The sequence below is a fragment of the Choloepus didactylus genome, chromosome 12 (assembly GCF_015220235.1).
Source record: "Choloepus didactylus isolate mChoDid1 chromosome 12, mChoDid1.pri, whole genome shotgun sequence".
Taxonomy (NCBI): domain Eukaryota; kingdom Metazoa; phylum Chordata; class Mammalia; order Pilosa; family Megalonychidae; genus Choloepus; species Choloepus didactylus.
The window spans coordinates 100,021,298-100,037,228 of NC_051318.1; positions in this window are offsets into that span (position 1 = coordinate 100,021,298).

The window sequence follows — 15,931 nt, forward strand, 5'->3', positions numbered from 1 at the left end:
AGTTTCTGGTGAGCTGGCTGGTTTCTCAACCCATTGCCCAAAATTCTTTAGCCTTTTCTTCGTATTATGAACAAATTTTGTTCTAAAGTCTTTAAACACTAGTAAGTCGAGGTGGGCATTAGAAGGTGTGGATACGGAGATAATGGAAAGCAAAGGTGAATTTCTTAATTCACTCCAACCTCAACTGGACTCCTGGGAAAACAGCTGCAGGCACATGGTATGCAGAGCTGAATGTTCTTTGTTGATGAAAGGCAGAAGGTTTTTCCTGTCTGGCTGGGTTTTTAGAGGTTTCCTCTTGATTTTGTGGAAAATGGAGGTGGTAGCCTTGTATCCAGTTTTCAGAGTTCTCGGGGCTTTTGAAGAGATCACATGCCCCCGAAATCCTACTGTCGTGGAGCTCCCGCAGTCAGGAAATCCTTCTGCTGTCCTGGGGCTGCAGAAGCTATGTGGTGGACATTCTATGTATCTTTCTACCAGAAGTAAATTGCTCCCTATTCGACTTTGAATTCTTAAGGCAAAATTTTTCAGTTCTCAAACTGGAAATGGTCAAGTTAGTAAGCTACAATTTTCTTACAAACAATAATCACTAGACTCTGGATGGCACAGTGGGTCTTTATCTTTTGATGTTGGCAGTTTATGGCAGCACGGTTCATTGAAAAGAACGTAGCCTTTGGATTCAGACTGACCCAAGTTCAAATCCTAATTCCACTGCTTACTAGCTAACTCGCTGAGTCTTAGTTTGGACACCTGTGTAATGGAAAAAATACTCCTTAACTCTTGGGGTTGTTTTACAAATTAAAATGGGAAAACAGATGGCAAGCAGCCAGTTTAATGCCTGGCACATAGTATTCAGTAAAGGATGGTATTATTATTGTTATCATTATGATTATTATCCTCTTAATTATATCCAAAGGGACATATATTCAGACAGAGATTATTAGCAGCTTGTGCTATTCAGGCAGAGATTACCAGCAGCTCATTTGTCATTTAACTTGTATGATTTAATGTGCCATCATTCAGACTCAAAAACGAGTTACATTTTCTCGCTCAGAACTAAGTCAGAGCTACTTATTTCTTTCCCCTCTTATTCCAAAGTGGGGAAGTGGGAGGTGACAGTGTAGAGTGAGGAAGTGGAGGGGTTTGGGCTCCCTAACTTTCTGTGGGTTAAAAACTAAATGAAAATATTTTTAAACCAAAATGCTAATAGTGGTTCTCTCCTGGTAGTGGGAGCTCAGGTGCTTTTTTCTTTTCATTTTTTGGTGTTATTCTGAATTTTAAAGAAATGAAGCCATTTTCATTCTGTAAACACAAATCAGAACCACAACAGTAAATGCATTTTACAATGGTGAGATTTTGTTTGATTAAAAAATTTTTTTTGTCAACTTGCACTGGCAGCTGGACGTGTCTCACCCCACTTGCCCCCGAAGTGTCTACAAAGGAAGACTCCGGTGTCAGCTCAAGCGGGGCCCGATGAGACCCAGATGATGGTGCTGTAGCTGCAGAGGTTTTTATTTTTCCTCCTGGCAGGAGGGAGTGTGATCCTCAGAGCAGACAATCAAGGGAAAGCAGCAGCAAAGCAATACAGCTAATGTTAAAAAACAAACAAACAAACCAAAAACCAAACAACAAAACTTATTGCAGTTTTAAGAATCTAGAACGCCAACTGGAGAAGAGAGGAAGGGAAGGAGGGAAGCAAGCAAGAAAGATAAAAATACAATTGCAACAAAAAGGAAATGGAACACAAATAAAGGAAATTCCTTTTCCAAAACTAAGCCCCTTGAGGAAGGTTTGCTAGAATGGATGAGAGGGTAGGGATGGATAAAATTCATATAGGACTGTTTAATTTGTGGGGGATTCCTCTAAAAACGATTCAAACAGGACAGCCTTGCAGAATGCACAAAGGACTTATCTGGGTTTACTACCCTCCCTTGCAGCATACACCTTCTGAATATGTGGATTCAGGAGTTTGACATCATTTGTTTCCCATAGAGGTCAAGAGCCTGGCAGAATCATTGCATTTACAATTATTGATGAATTACTTCCTTTCATTTGTCTTACCAGAAAATGCATGGGTTTTTTTTTTTTTTAGTAATTTGACTTTTAATCGGTATCATTTTTCTTTTCAGTTTTGTTGCAGGTGTATGTGGCACAGCTGGTTTTAATCCAGGGAGGTACAACAGTTGAGCAGGGTAGCCCTAATTTAGCCTTGTCCTGGGCCCCGAGGTAGTCACTGGGTGCATGGGCTACTGAGCACACTGGATTTTGGATACTTTGTGTAAAAAAAGAATGCATGTTAATGCAATAATTTTCATACTAATTTTCATGCTGAAATTATAATATTTTGATATACTGGGATAAGTAAAATATGCTATTAAAATCAATTTCATCTGTTTCTTTTTACTTTTTAAATGTGGCTACAAGAAAGCTTAAGATTACATATGCTTCTCACATCTGTGGCTGGCGTTATGTTTCTACTGGACGGTGTCGTGTTAAGAGCAAGAGCTTATATAAGTTCAAGTTCTGGTGCTGCTATTTCCTGCCCCGTGACCTTGGACAAATTATTTAAACTCTCTAAGCTTCAATTTCCAACTCAATTTAATGGGGGTTAATAATACCTACCTTACAGGGTTGCCATGAGGATAAAGTGAAATGATTCCTGTAGTACCTGGCCGATAAAATGCTCTTGACAAATGTTAGTTCTCTTCTTTGTGCATTTTATTTACTGCTGGTAAATGTAGCCATTCTGTTTAGAGTGAATTGTCAGGGATCCAAGATGAAGTAGCCCATGGTTGTGTGGTACTCGGCATCTAAAAAATGAACCTGCTTGACAAGGATGCAGCCACTCGAGGTCTGAAACGGGCAGGCTGCCATTTTTCGTGAGATGGAAAAAGAGTCCACGTCTGAACTTTCTGGCAACTGCCATATTATTCAGTCAGCACTGGGCTTGTTAGAAACACTTCAAGGCATTGGCTCATGTTCTGTTAAGCTTCTGAAGTGTCTGAGACTCTCTTTTTAAAGCCCCCACAGAAGTTTCTAATCTTGCTGAAAGAGAACACCTTCAGCTGCGAGTATTAACAGGTGGGAAGTTCCTGTGGGAGGATTTTAAAGCACACAAGGAAGACGCAGTCTCAGTCTCATCACAACTTCCACTCCCCTTCCTATACTCTAGTCATTTTCAGCCTTTGGGGAGTAAACACCATGCAATTTGGAGCTGATTTGCCTTTTCTAGCGCCAAGATTCTGTAACCCTCGAGGCAGGTTATCCTCAGGGGTTGCATCTTGTTGGGAATGGAAGCCCCTTCAAGTACCTGTGAAAATACACCTTTCTGAGCTGCCCACCTGATGGGCTTTACTTGCAAGTTCTCTGATTCCAAAATGTTAGAACCAAGAAATGTGAGTTTTTGATGTCCCCATAGGTAGCTTTTACCCACAGAAGACAAGTGAAGGAATTTACTTTGGTTTTAAAATTAATATTTAACTTTTAAAGTTAAGAATTTTAAAGCTTAATTCTTCCTTAAACTTTTAAACATAGCTTACACCTCTTATTACTCTGTGTCAATAAATTTTAAAAATCCCTCCGAAGAGGGCCTTTGATGAATGTTTTAGTGATTTACAAACTTAATTAAACTTTGTCCTATATTTAACTTCTATTTAAAATTAAATATTTTTATTATTAAAGTACTTTAGTTGTCTGCCATAACAAAACTTTTCTGAAGATTTCAGTAAAGATCACAAATCTATAAAAGAAACTTACAAATGTGGTTATTCTTTTAAATAATTGTAAGTACATAATTACAGTATGATTTATATTTGAAATCACAAGTCTAAATCAATTACCCAATTAACAATTTTAAACTGGAATTACAAGGCTGATCTATTGCTCTTATAGGCCAAAATTGCTTAAACATTATAAGTTTAATGTCAGATTCCTTCTAATTATCAAGGTATGACTTGGAAGTTAGGACAAGATAGACAAATTGTTGAAATATATCCATTCAAAGGGGGATTATTTCAATGTCCATTCAAGTCATAAGGTCCTAAGATACAGGAAAAGTATGAAATGTATGCAGGAGTTCTTAAAAAATTTTTTAGCTGGAAAACATATTTATATATCAAGATACAATCCCATGGACATTAAAAGGATAATAAATGAATACTTCAAACAACTCTATGCCCACAAATTTGCTAACTTAGATGAAATGGACCAATTCCTTGAAATTAACAAAAGGAAAAAATAGATAATTTAAAGGGCCTTATATATTAAAGAAACGAAATCAATAATTAATAATCTTCCAAAAAAGAAAGCACCAGGCCCAGATGGTTTCACTGGTGAATTCTACCAAACATTTAAAGAAGAAATGATTCTGATTCTCCATAACTTCTTCCAGAAAACAGAGGGAACACTTCCTAACTCATTCTATGAAATTAGCAGCACCCAAACACCAAAACCAGATAAAGACATTACAAGAAAGGCAAACTACAAGCCAGTATCTTTAATGAATATAGATGGAAGAATCCTCAAGAAAATATTACCAAATTAAACCCAGCAATGTATAAATAAAATTATATACCATGAGCAAGAGGAATTTATTCCAGATATGCAAGGCTGGCTCAGCATAAGAAAGTCAATCACTGTAAACCACATCAACAGATAAAATAAAGAAGAAAAATCATATGGTCATATCATTTGATGCAGAAAAAAGTATTTGATGAAATCATCCATTCATGTTAAAAACTGTCAGTAAACTAGGAATAGAGGGAGACTTCCTGAGTTTCATAAAGAATAGTACAAAAATCCTGCAGCTAACATCAGACTTAATGGTGAAAAACTAGAGGCTTTCTAAGATCAGGAACAAGGAAAGGATGCTCTCTCTAACCACTCCTATTTAACACTGTATTGAGAAATCCTAGTTAGTGAAATAAGACAAGAAAAAGAAATAAAAGATGTTCATATTGGAAAGAAAGAAATAAAAGCTATCTTTATTCACAGATAACATGATCATCTATGAAGAAAATCCCAAAGAATCTGCAAAAAATCCTAGAACTAATAAAAGAGTGAAGTAAGGTCACAGGGTACAAGGCTAATATGCAAAAATCAATTGCTTTCCCATAAACCGATGCAGGCATGTTGTATGCATGGGATCTATATGTGGACGACTATGAAGCACTGAAGAAAGAAATCAAAGAAGATCTAAAAAAATTAGTGGATATGCCATGTTCGTGATTGGAAGTCCCACTATTGTTAACATGTCAATTCCCCTCAATTTTATCTATAGGTTCAATGCAATCCCAATCAGAATCCCAGCAAGTTGTTTTCCAGATATTGACGAACTGATTCTAAAGCTTGTATGGAAGAGCAAAAGATTTGGAATAATCAACAAAATACTGAAAAGAACTAAGGTGGGAGTCTCAGACTACCTGATTTCAAGACTTGCTATACAGCTAACATAATCATTAGAAGGCATTATGGTATTGGAAGAATAGACACACAGAGCAATGAAGAAGGATATGGAGCCAATAAACAGACCCACACAAATATAGTCAGCTGATCTCTGACAAAGGAATAAAGGTAATCCAGCGGAGAAAGCAGTCTTTGTTTTTCCACAAAATGGTGCTGGAATAATCAGATGGCACATGCGGAAAAAAAACCAAAAAAAAAAAAAAAAAAATGTAGACCCAGATCTTACACCTTTCTGTAGTTGATTTTGAGCTGTGATTTTTAAGTTGGAATTTCAATTAGTTTGTTTATAGTATTGAAACATTAAGAGAACTTAAGATTCAGCATATTTATAAACCTAATTTATCAGATATATAAGAATTATTTAAAGTTCTAAGGAAAATTTGTGTGTTAAATACAACTGAAGTACTTAAAAATTGAATATCTTAAATTTGGCTTTGAATATTTGAACAAGACTCAATATTATCCAAAGCTCTTAAAAATGATCATTAAAATTTTCTGGACTTACAAAAATAATAATGCTATTTGTATACTTAATTTAAAAGTTTAAGGAATAATGGTCTCTGTATTCTTTTTTAAATGGAGTCAGGTGCTTAGTCAGAACCCTTGGTTCTTGACACATTCTCATCATTGGTTCATGCCTGGTGTTTATTCTGTTGGTAACTTAAATAGATTTAATGCATTAATATTAATTCTTAAAACCAAAGTAAACCTCTGCATCAAATTTTCTTATTTCCAAACTGACTTTGAACACATAATTCATATTCATAGGATGCGGGTGGGATGTGTAAAGGGTCTAAAATGTGTTTTTATGTATAAAAATAACTGTTCAGAAATAGTAGCATTTAGCTTGTTTATTAAAGGTGGGGCATTTGAGCCATAAAAAAAAATAAATCAAATGGAAAAACACTCTCTAGATGAGGCCTCTGTTGTGAAAGGCCAAAGGATTCGACATTTAAAATAAAGAATCCTATAACTCGTTAAAGCAGTTGACTAGACAACTAAATTTAATGGGGCGGTTCCTCACACATAGGAAGCCCTCAAGATGTCATTACTGAAGGTGATGGTTAGATTAGTGGGAGATGAGTGGGCCATCTAAGTGAAAATGTCTGGAAGGTGATTATAGATATAGGACTGGTGCTCTGTGAGAAACTGGGATTGAAAATAGCAACGTGGGTGTTCTAGTTTGCTAATGCTGCCAGAGTGCAAAACACCAGAAATGGACTGGCTTTTATAAAACGGAGTTTATTTGGTTACCCAGTTACAGTCTTAAGGCCATAAAGTGTCCATCAACAAAGGGTACCTTCACTGGAGAAAGGCCATTGGCATCTGGAAAACCTGTTAGCTGGGAAGGCACGTGGCTGGCATCTGCTTGCTTCCAGGTTGCGTTTCAAAATGGCGTTCTCCAAAGTGTCTGCATCAACTTCCAATGGCCATCTTCAAAATGTCTGTCTCAGCTATAGCTAGCTGTGAGCTCCTTCTGTCTGAACTTTTATAGAGCTCCAGTAAACTAAACAAGGCCCATGCTGAAAGGGCGGGGCCACACCTCCATGGAAATGATCCAATCAGAGTTATCACCTACAGTTGGGTGGGTCACATCTCCATGGACACTGAACCGATAGGTTCCAACCCAATCCACACTAATACGTGGGTCCCCACAAGAATGCATTAAAGAATATGGCTTTTTCTGGGGGACATAAATATACAAATTAGCAAAGTGGGAAACACCAGTTTACAGTCAAGAGTTGAAGTCCTGAGGACCATGGTGGGTTCCTGGGTGGGTGTGGGTTGGAGTGGAATGGAGAAAACTGAAGATCCTGCCAGATCTTCTACCCTTTGCATGATCTGCCTGCCTCCCCTTTCCCAGGAGGAGGTGAGGTTAGCTCCTCCTGATTCAGCAAATCATCTAGAGATGGAAGAGCCACCTTGTAGAGCACACAGAGATTCCCTTGAGAACCCAAAGCTGTTGAAGACACATCCAGAAGACAGCACAGCTATGTAGCTATATGCATTTAAGGGCAGTCTACTACAAGATCAGTTTTTAGGGTGAACTTTTCATCTTCTGTTGAATGCATGCATGAGCTAAACTAGTTTTCCTGCATAAGAGGGAAAGAGGGAGGGTGAAGGAGAGAACCTTAGTGCTGGGAGAAGAAGTTGAAGGGGGCACCCAGAATCAAGCATGGAATATTCTGTGACCAGGCTGGCCAGCGGATGCCTCAAAATTGCTGTTTCCACTTAGGGAAACTTTCCCATGCTGACATACTGCATCATATGATAACTTCACTACAGCTCATAAAAACTCTCTCTGAAAGACTCATAGAGAAAAATTGGCCAATGGTCAAGAAATGGCACGAATATAAGGACGTTCATTCTCAGGGCATTTCTGAAAACGTATTTCCTCCACAATTTCAGCTTCCAAATTGTATGACTTCCTCCTTGACCTCTGACCTAGACAAGTCTCAAACTAGATGCTGTCAGTTTCTCGGTTAAAAATGGTAACTTGAGATGTGTTTACTGTGGGTTCCCTGACACATGGTAAGTGCTTAAAAATTAGTTCTGGAATGAGTGATAGTTATCACTAGGTAATCCATAAATGTGCAGTCAGATTGTGTTAATTCTAACAAACCTTACTCAGATGCATTTCCATTTTGTGATGGTTGAGGATGATGTCTGAGTAACTTAAAAATGGGTTAACTCCCTTCTACGTGGGACATGACTCCCAGGGGTGTAAATCTCCTTGGCAACCTGGGACATGACTCCCGGGAATGAGCCTGGACCTGGCATCAAGGAATTGAGAAAGCCTTCTTGGACCAAAAGGGAGAAATGAAACAAAGTTTCAGTGGCTGAGAGATTTCAAACAGTCGAGAGGTCATTCTGGAGGTTATTCCTACACATTATATAGATATCCCTTTTTAGTTTTTAGAGTATTAGAATAGCTAGAAGGAAATACCTGAAACTGTTGAACTGCAATCCAGTAGTCTTGATTCTTGAGGATGATTTCATAGCTAGGTAGCTTATATGGTGTGACTGTGTGATTGTGAAAACCTTGCGACTGTCACTCCCTTTATCTAGTGTACAGACAGATGAGTAAGAAAATAAAGGAAACAATGGGTTAAAATAAATAAACCTGTCTTTGACATGGACTCTAGAGAGTCAGATTGACCCAGAGAGTGAGGACCTGGCAGGGGCACTTCCTTTCTTTTACCAAGGCTGTACTTGAACATGACTGCAGTGAAGGTTTAATGCTGAGTATTGACAATTAGATGGTTGTGTCAACTTTCAGGGTGATGTGTGTTATGAACTATGGAAGGCACTCATCGTACTGTCTTTTTACAAAAAAGGAACAGGTTCAGGGAGTTAAGTAACTTGCCCAAGGTCCAGGTGCAAAGGAGTGCCAGAGCTGGGATTAGAACAGTATCTCGAGTGTTGTTTTGTGCCGCACTGATTGTTTCCTGCTCCTAGTGAACACAAAGAACCAAGGAGAAGAGGTGTCTCACTCCAACATTTAAGCAACTAAATTCTCTCTTGAGGCAGTCTGTCCAAGTGCATTCAGGTGGAATTCAATAGTAACATTGTTTATAAACATGAAACTTGCAATGCTAATCAGTTTTTAGTTTGCAAATTAAACAAGCACGTCACTCACCTGCAAAATGCAATCTTTGCCAGTATTCACCAGCACAGGCATCTTAAACTGCACATGCACTTCACGGACATTACAAATCAAGTAACTTGTACAAAGTACAGAGTTTGTGGATAAAGTCAGCCCACAATGACATGCTTGTTTCCAATGACCTGAAATAACCACCATAGTTTGCAACTAAAAGTAAAGCAGTTTGCATAACACTTAGCACTTTCAGTGGACCCAATCAACACTAGTTAATAATTTTCATAATTATTCAATGAGGTAAGTGTTACTGTCTTCATTTTACATATACAACTGGAATTCTAAAAGGTTAGTTGCTTGCACCTCTTTACCTACTTAAGAACTGTGCTGGTTTGGAGTGGTTATGCATCCCAGAAAAGGCCATGTTCTTTTAATCCGTTTTTGTTGGTGCAGACCTAAATAAGTGGGACCTTTTGATTAGGTTGTTTCAGTTGAGATATAATCCAGCCCTTCAGGGTGGGTCTTAATCCTTTATTGGAGTCCTTTATGAGAGGATAAAAGGCAGTGATATTTGGCAAGAACTTAGAGAAATACCCTGGAGATGCTAAGAGAGAACTCTCAGGTGCTCAGAGAGAAAGCCACTGGAATCAGAAGCTGAATGCAATGGAACTTGGGAGCAAAGGACCAGCAGATGCCAGCCATGTGCTCTGCTGTCTGACAGAGGAAGCCTGGATGCCAGCAGCCTTTCTTCAGAGAAGGTATCCTCTTGTTGATGCTTTAATTTGGACATTTTCATGTCCTTAGAATTGCAACTTGTAACTTAATCAATCCTCTTTGTAAAAGCCAACCCATTTCTGTTATTGTGCATTCCAGCAGCTTTAGCAAACTGAAATAAGACCTATAGTATAGTATTACATACAGCATAGGTGAGGCAATATTGAAGATATTTTGCTGCATTTGCTAATATTTTTTCTTGAACAGCTTTATTGAGATATAAGTGACATATAATAAACTGCACATGTATAATGTACAATTTGATAAATATTAACACATGTATATCTCTATTAAAACTATCATCACAATCAGGATAATGAATATATCCATCACCACCCCAAAGTTTCTTTTGCATCTTTGTAATCCCTCTCTCCTACCTCTTCCTGCTTGCCACTCCTCAGGTAATCTGTCACTACAGATTATTAGTCTTTATATTCTAGAATATTATATATATTGAAACATACAGTATGTACTCATTTTTATCTGTCTTCTTTCAAACAATTAATTATTTTGACATTTATCGATGTTCTGGAATATATCAATAGCTCAATTCCTTTTTATTGCTGGGTAGTATTCCATTGTATGGTTATATCACAATTTGTTTATCCACTCACCTATTGATGGATATTGTTTCCAGTTTTTCCTATTGCAAAAAAGCATCTATGAATGTTGTGTATACACATATGATTTTTTATTTTTCTCTGGGTAAATATAGAGGAGTGGGATTGCTGGATCACATGGTAGGTGTATGTTTAGCTTTTAAGAAATTACCATACTGTTTTCTAAAGTGATTATACCATTTCAGATTCCCACTAACAGTGTGTAACAGTTCCAGTTGCTCCACTTCCTTGTCAACACTTGGTGTGGTCAGTTTTTAAATTTTAGCCATTCTAATAAGTGGGTGGTGGAACTACATTGTGATTTTTAATTTGCATTTCTCCAAAGACTATTGACATTGAGCATCTTTACATGTGCTTGTTTTCCATCCATGTATCTTTTTAGGTGAAGCGTCTGTCCAGATCTTTGTCCATTTGAAAAAATAGTTGCTTGTTTTCTTATTTTTGAGTTCTTTATATATTCTTTATCAAATATGTGATATGAAAATATTTTCCCCCAGTTTGTGGCTTGTTTTTTCATTCTCTTACTGGTGTCTTTTGAAGACCGGAAGTTTATAATTTTCATGAGTTCCAATTTATCATTTTTTTCTTCTATGAATTTTGCTTTTGATGTTATACCAAAGAAATCCTTGCTAACTCAGTGTCACAAAGATTTTCTCCAATGTTTTGTAATAGAAGTTTGATGGTTCTGGTCTCTGTTTTAAGTCTATGAGTCATTTTGAGTTAATTTTTGTATATGGTGCAAGGTATGGATCAAAGTTTATATTTTTGCATATGGGCACCCAGTAGCATTTGTGGAAAAGTCTTTTGTTTCTCCACTGATTTTCTTTTCTTTTCTTTTTCTTTGTTTAAAATCCTGTCTTTTCTGTTGCTATCCACTGATTTTCTCTGGCACTTTTATAAAAGATAAGTTGTGCAACTATGTATGAATCTACTTCTGAATTATCTGTTCTGTTCCATTTATCTATCTGTCTATCTTTATGCCAATACCACACTGCATTGATAGCTGTAGCTTTATAATAAGTCTTGAAATCGACTTGTAAGTCCTCCAATATTGTTCTTCTTCATCAAAGTTACTTTATTTATTACAGGCCATTTGCATTTCCATATGAATTTTAGTATCACCTTTTCAATTTCTATAGAAAAGCTGGCTGGGATTTTGATTGGTATTCCATTGAATCAATAGATCAATTTGGAGAGAGTTGACATCTTAACAAAATGAGCCTTGTGATCTGAATATGTTATATTTATTCATATACCTCAGCCTTCTTAAAATTTTCTCAGCATATTTTGTAGTTTTTAGTGTATGGTTCTTGGATTTTTTTGGCCAGATTTCTCCATAAGTGTTTAATACTTTTTGTTGCTTTATAAATGGTATTATTTTAAAGTTTTCAAATTATGATCATTCATTGCTAGTATTTTGGGAATGCAATTGATTTTTTATATTGATCATGTATCCTACATTAGTTCCAAAAGTAGTTCTTTTCTCCTTTTTTATAGATTCCATCAGATTTTCTATGTTGATAATCATGGTGTCTGTGGATGAAGACAGATTTACTTCTTCTTTCCCATCCTTTTATTTATTTTTCTTGTCTTATTGCACTGGCTAGACCCTTTAGCATCATGTTGAATAGAAGAGGTGAGAGCAGACATTCTTGCATTGTTCTTGGTCTTATGGAAGACAGTAATTCTTCCACTATTAAGTATGATGTTTGCTGTAGGTTTCCTATAGATGTCATTTATCAAGTTGAGAATGTTCCTTCATATTCCTCATCTGCTGAGAGTTTATATTGGGAACACATGTTGTATTTTGTCAACTGCTTTTCCTGTCTATTGAAAAGTTTTGCTCTTTTAGTTTGTTAGTTTGGTGAATTACATGTATTAATTTTTTAACATTAAACAAATCTTATGTTCTGGGATAAACTTGATGTGGTCACGATATATTATCCTTTATATGTATTATTGGCTTAGATTCTGTTAAGAATATTTGCATCAATATCCATGACAGGTATTGGCCTGAATTTTTCTTTTATTAAATTGTCTTTGGTTGGTTTTGGTATTTGTGTAATGCTGGCTGTGTAGAATGAGTCTTGCTATTTTTCTCATATGTTCTTTTTCCTCTTTCCCTCTCTCAACTTTATTTTAGATTAATTGAATATTATTTTTTGATTCTATCTTATCTGCTTTGATACTTAACTGGATAACTTCTTATTTTGTTCCTGTAGTGGTTGTTTTAGAATTTAGAGTATACGTTTTTAACTTATCACAATCTACTTTCAAGTGATATTTACTACTTTAGGCATAGTACAACATTGTACTTTCACTTCTCTCCTCCTGGCCTTTGTGCTATTGTTCTCTAATATTTTACATCTTTATATGTTATATATGCCACAGTCTATTTTTATTAGTTTTGGTGAAACAGCTGTCTTTGGAAGAGATTTAAATAATAAGAAAAAAAAAATCTTATTTACCTATATGGTTGTTATTTAACGTGCTCTTCATTCCATTGTGCAAATACATGTTTCAGTTTGGTATTATTAAAGGAATACTTGAGAGCACCTCTCTGCAGATTTCCAGAGCCTTGTCTTTGTGCAGGGCTCCGCTCTCCAGCAGGCTTCTCTGTGAACTTGTTCTCTCTGATGTTAATTCTGACTCCACCACCTGAGTAGTCTGCTGGAAATTGGCTTGGTTCCTTCTTTCACCATGGCCTGGAGATTCTCTCAAGACAGTAAGCTGGGATGATCATAAATCTTGCCTCATTTGCTTCCGCTCTCCCAGGGATCACTGTCCTTCGATGCCTTGTGTTCAGTGTCTTGAACACTGATGTTTTATATATTTTGTTTTTTTTATTATTTCGGGTGGGAGGATAAATCAAGTCCCTGTTATTCCATCTAAGCTGGAGGTGGAAATCCATGACCCAAGTGGAAATGAAGACTCAAGGCTGTTCCTGAACCATGGTTTTCAAAATAGTTTATCTGTCCAGAAATGATGGGTAACTTGCTACTGTTGATTTCCTGAGTATTCACTAGTGGCTAAAACATAAAATGATATTTAATAATAGCTAAGCAAGATGGTATGGGCTTAAATCAGATTGTAATATCAGCTTTTGAGAGAATTAGACATTTAAAAAATTTACCTTTTATTTAAAATGAGAATTTAATCAAGAAACTTTATTGACTCTAATGAGAATAAAGCATGCATATCAAATTTCCTTTATACAATATCATCAGGGAATGCAGTGTTCCATGTAAATGAATTTTTCAGAAAATTGGAGCTTATTTCTTAAAGTATTCCAATTTATTTCAACTATTTTTTGATGACCAATGCTAAAATATATTACAAATTTCTGCCTCCCCTTATATACACTATACTAGATATATCACTTGAAGCTCTCTTGATGATTTCATGCCACTTCTATGAATTTTGACTATTGTCCCATCATGTCTTTGTGACACAATAAGTACTGAAATGAGCAGGATTCTTTGCCTGCTGTGAAATGGCCCTGGCTATAATATTTTAGAATTGTGTGTTTTTCTCTTTTCCTTTGGCAGACTGTCAATGGTCACTTTACTTGCTTTTGTTACATTTGTTCCTGCTCTTAACACATTCACTGCTTCTGATCTGCGGAGGATTGGGTAACCTGTAGATCGAGTTTGTTAGAATGGTGTGTATGGCAGCAATTACTAGTGAATGATTCAGGACAGTGAAGCACGGGTGTGAGTGTGAGGTGCATGTTACGTTCTGATTGAGACAATACAAAGCCCACGTGCAACTCTCCAGGTTCTGTTTTCCCCTGCAGTGGGTATAAGGAGGTCTTATGCTTGGACGGCGGAGTTATGTTGATAGAAGCAGCCTGGATCAATGAGATACTTCATGGAGGGCAGCAGCCGGGAGGGCGTTAAACCACGGTAGTGTTAGGTCGCTGAGATTGGGGAGTCTTTGTTACAGCAGCGTTATCTAACCTATCCTGCCTAATACAGAATATAAGAAAATAGTGCTAGAATCTGAAGAGCCTATTTTGAGTAAGTTGCATGAGTGTTGGTGAATGAACTTAATGGAATTCAGTTTGAGTGCTCAGAAGATTTTTTATTCCTGAAGTCTGAAGTCTTAGTTATTTTCTGAATCATTGAGGTTCCTAAATAAGCAAGGCATTCCTCTCTTAGAATTGGAAAACTTTGTGGCTTTGTCTATTCCATTGAGATAGTTCTGTCTTGTAAGTCATCTTGACAGAATGAAATATTTGGTGAGGTGGTGAAGATTTCTTTGGAAGGCTTTTGAAACAAGAATGTTTTAAGAATGATTGTAGGTAGTCTGGATGGTCTATCAATGGCCTTTCCCTTTTTATTTATCACACATCTAAAAGATTTTTGAGTGCCGACTTTAAAAGTGTGGCTATTTATTTATTAATTACATACATGTATAACTTACAAATATATTTTTTACATTATAAAACATGCAAAATTAGAAAATTATAAAGGATGAAATGAAGTTGAAACAAATGGTATTTAAAAATAATTTTAAATTTTAATTTATTACCAATAAAAAAACTATTTTGCTCGCACTAAAATCATTAATAATAATTTTCTAAGTAAGTAAAAGGCAATTTTATAGTTAACTTTTATTAGATTATAATGATTTCCATTCATAATGTGTCTAATGAAGAGCTCTTACACAAACAGGAGAACGCTTGGCTGTGCCTTTCTTCTTGTTTATGTGCACTCGCCTCATCATGCTAACTGTCTTCAATTCATGTGTTCTTTGCTGGAATCTTTTTAAGATATGTGTCCATTTTGTGAGAGTTAGTTTATTTAAAATTAGATGACAATTCTTTTAGAGCTACTTAATCTAACACATAGAGTACAATTGCCAAACCCTTTGTATTTGGAAGTCCCACTCTTTCCTCAATAGGTGACACGTGATATCTGAGGTTCAGACTGAGCAAGATGTCAGTGTCAATTCATATAATACCTTCAATACCAGTAAAACTTATTTCCTTGCCTTGTAAAAATTAAGAAGAAATTGAAAATGAAGTTCCTAATATTTTCTTCCTGTACTGCAGTGGGTCATTTTGTTCCCTGCTTAGGAGACCATTGGTAAATGTGCTTCTATCTCTAAGGCGTTTCAACAGAAGGAAACACATTGCATCTTCCTTTTCACGATGAACAAAATTATATTGCTGTTCTGTGATTACCGCATTTGGGTCTCCAAGCTGGCAGCCGTCATCTCACTGCATACCCCGTGTGACTTGGGATTGAGAAGAGATAATTGACAGCATCTGACAGCCTAATAAGTAGAGCATGGCATAGCATTAGCAACAAGACTTGAACATTACTTCTTAGCCTTATTGCTCTGATGTTATTTGTTGACGAAAGCTGTGGGAGGAAATGACAATGCATATAAGCAGGAGAAATTTAGTCATTATTTATGCTTCTTTAGAAAAAGCCTGTAAAAGAAAACCATCACAAAGTATTCACATCAC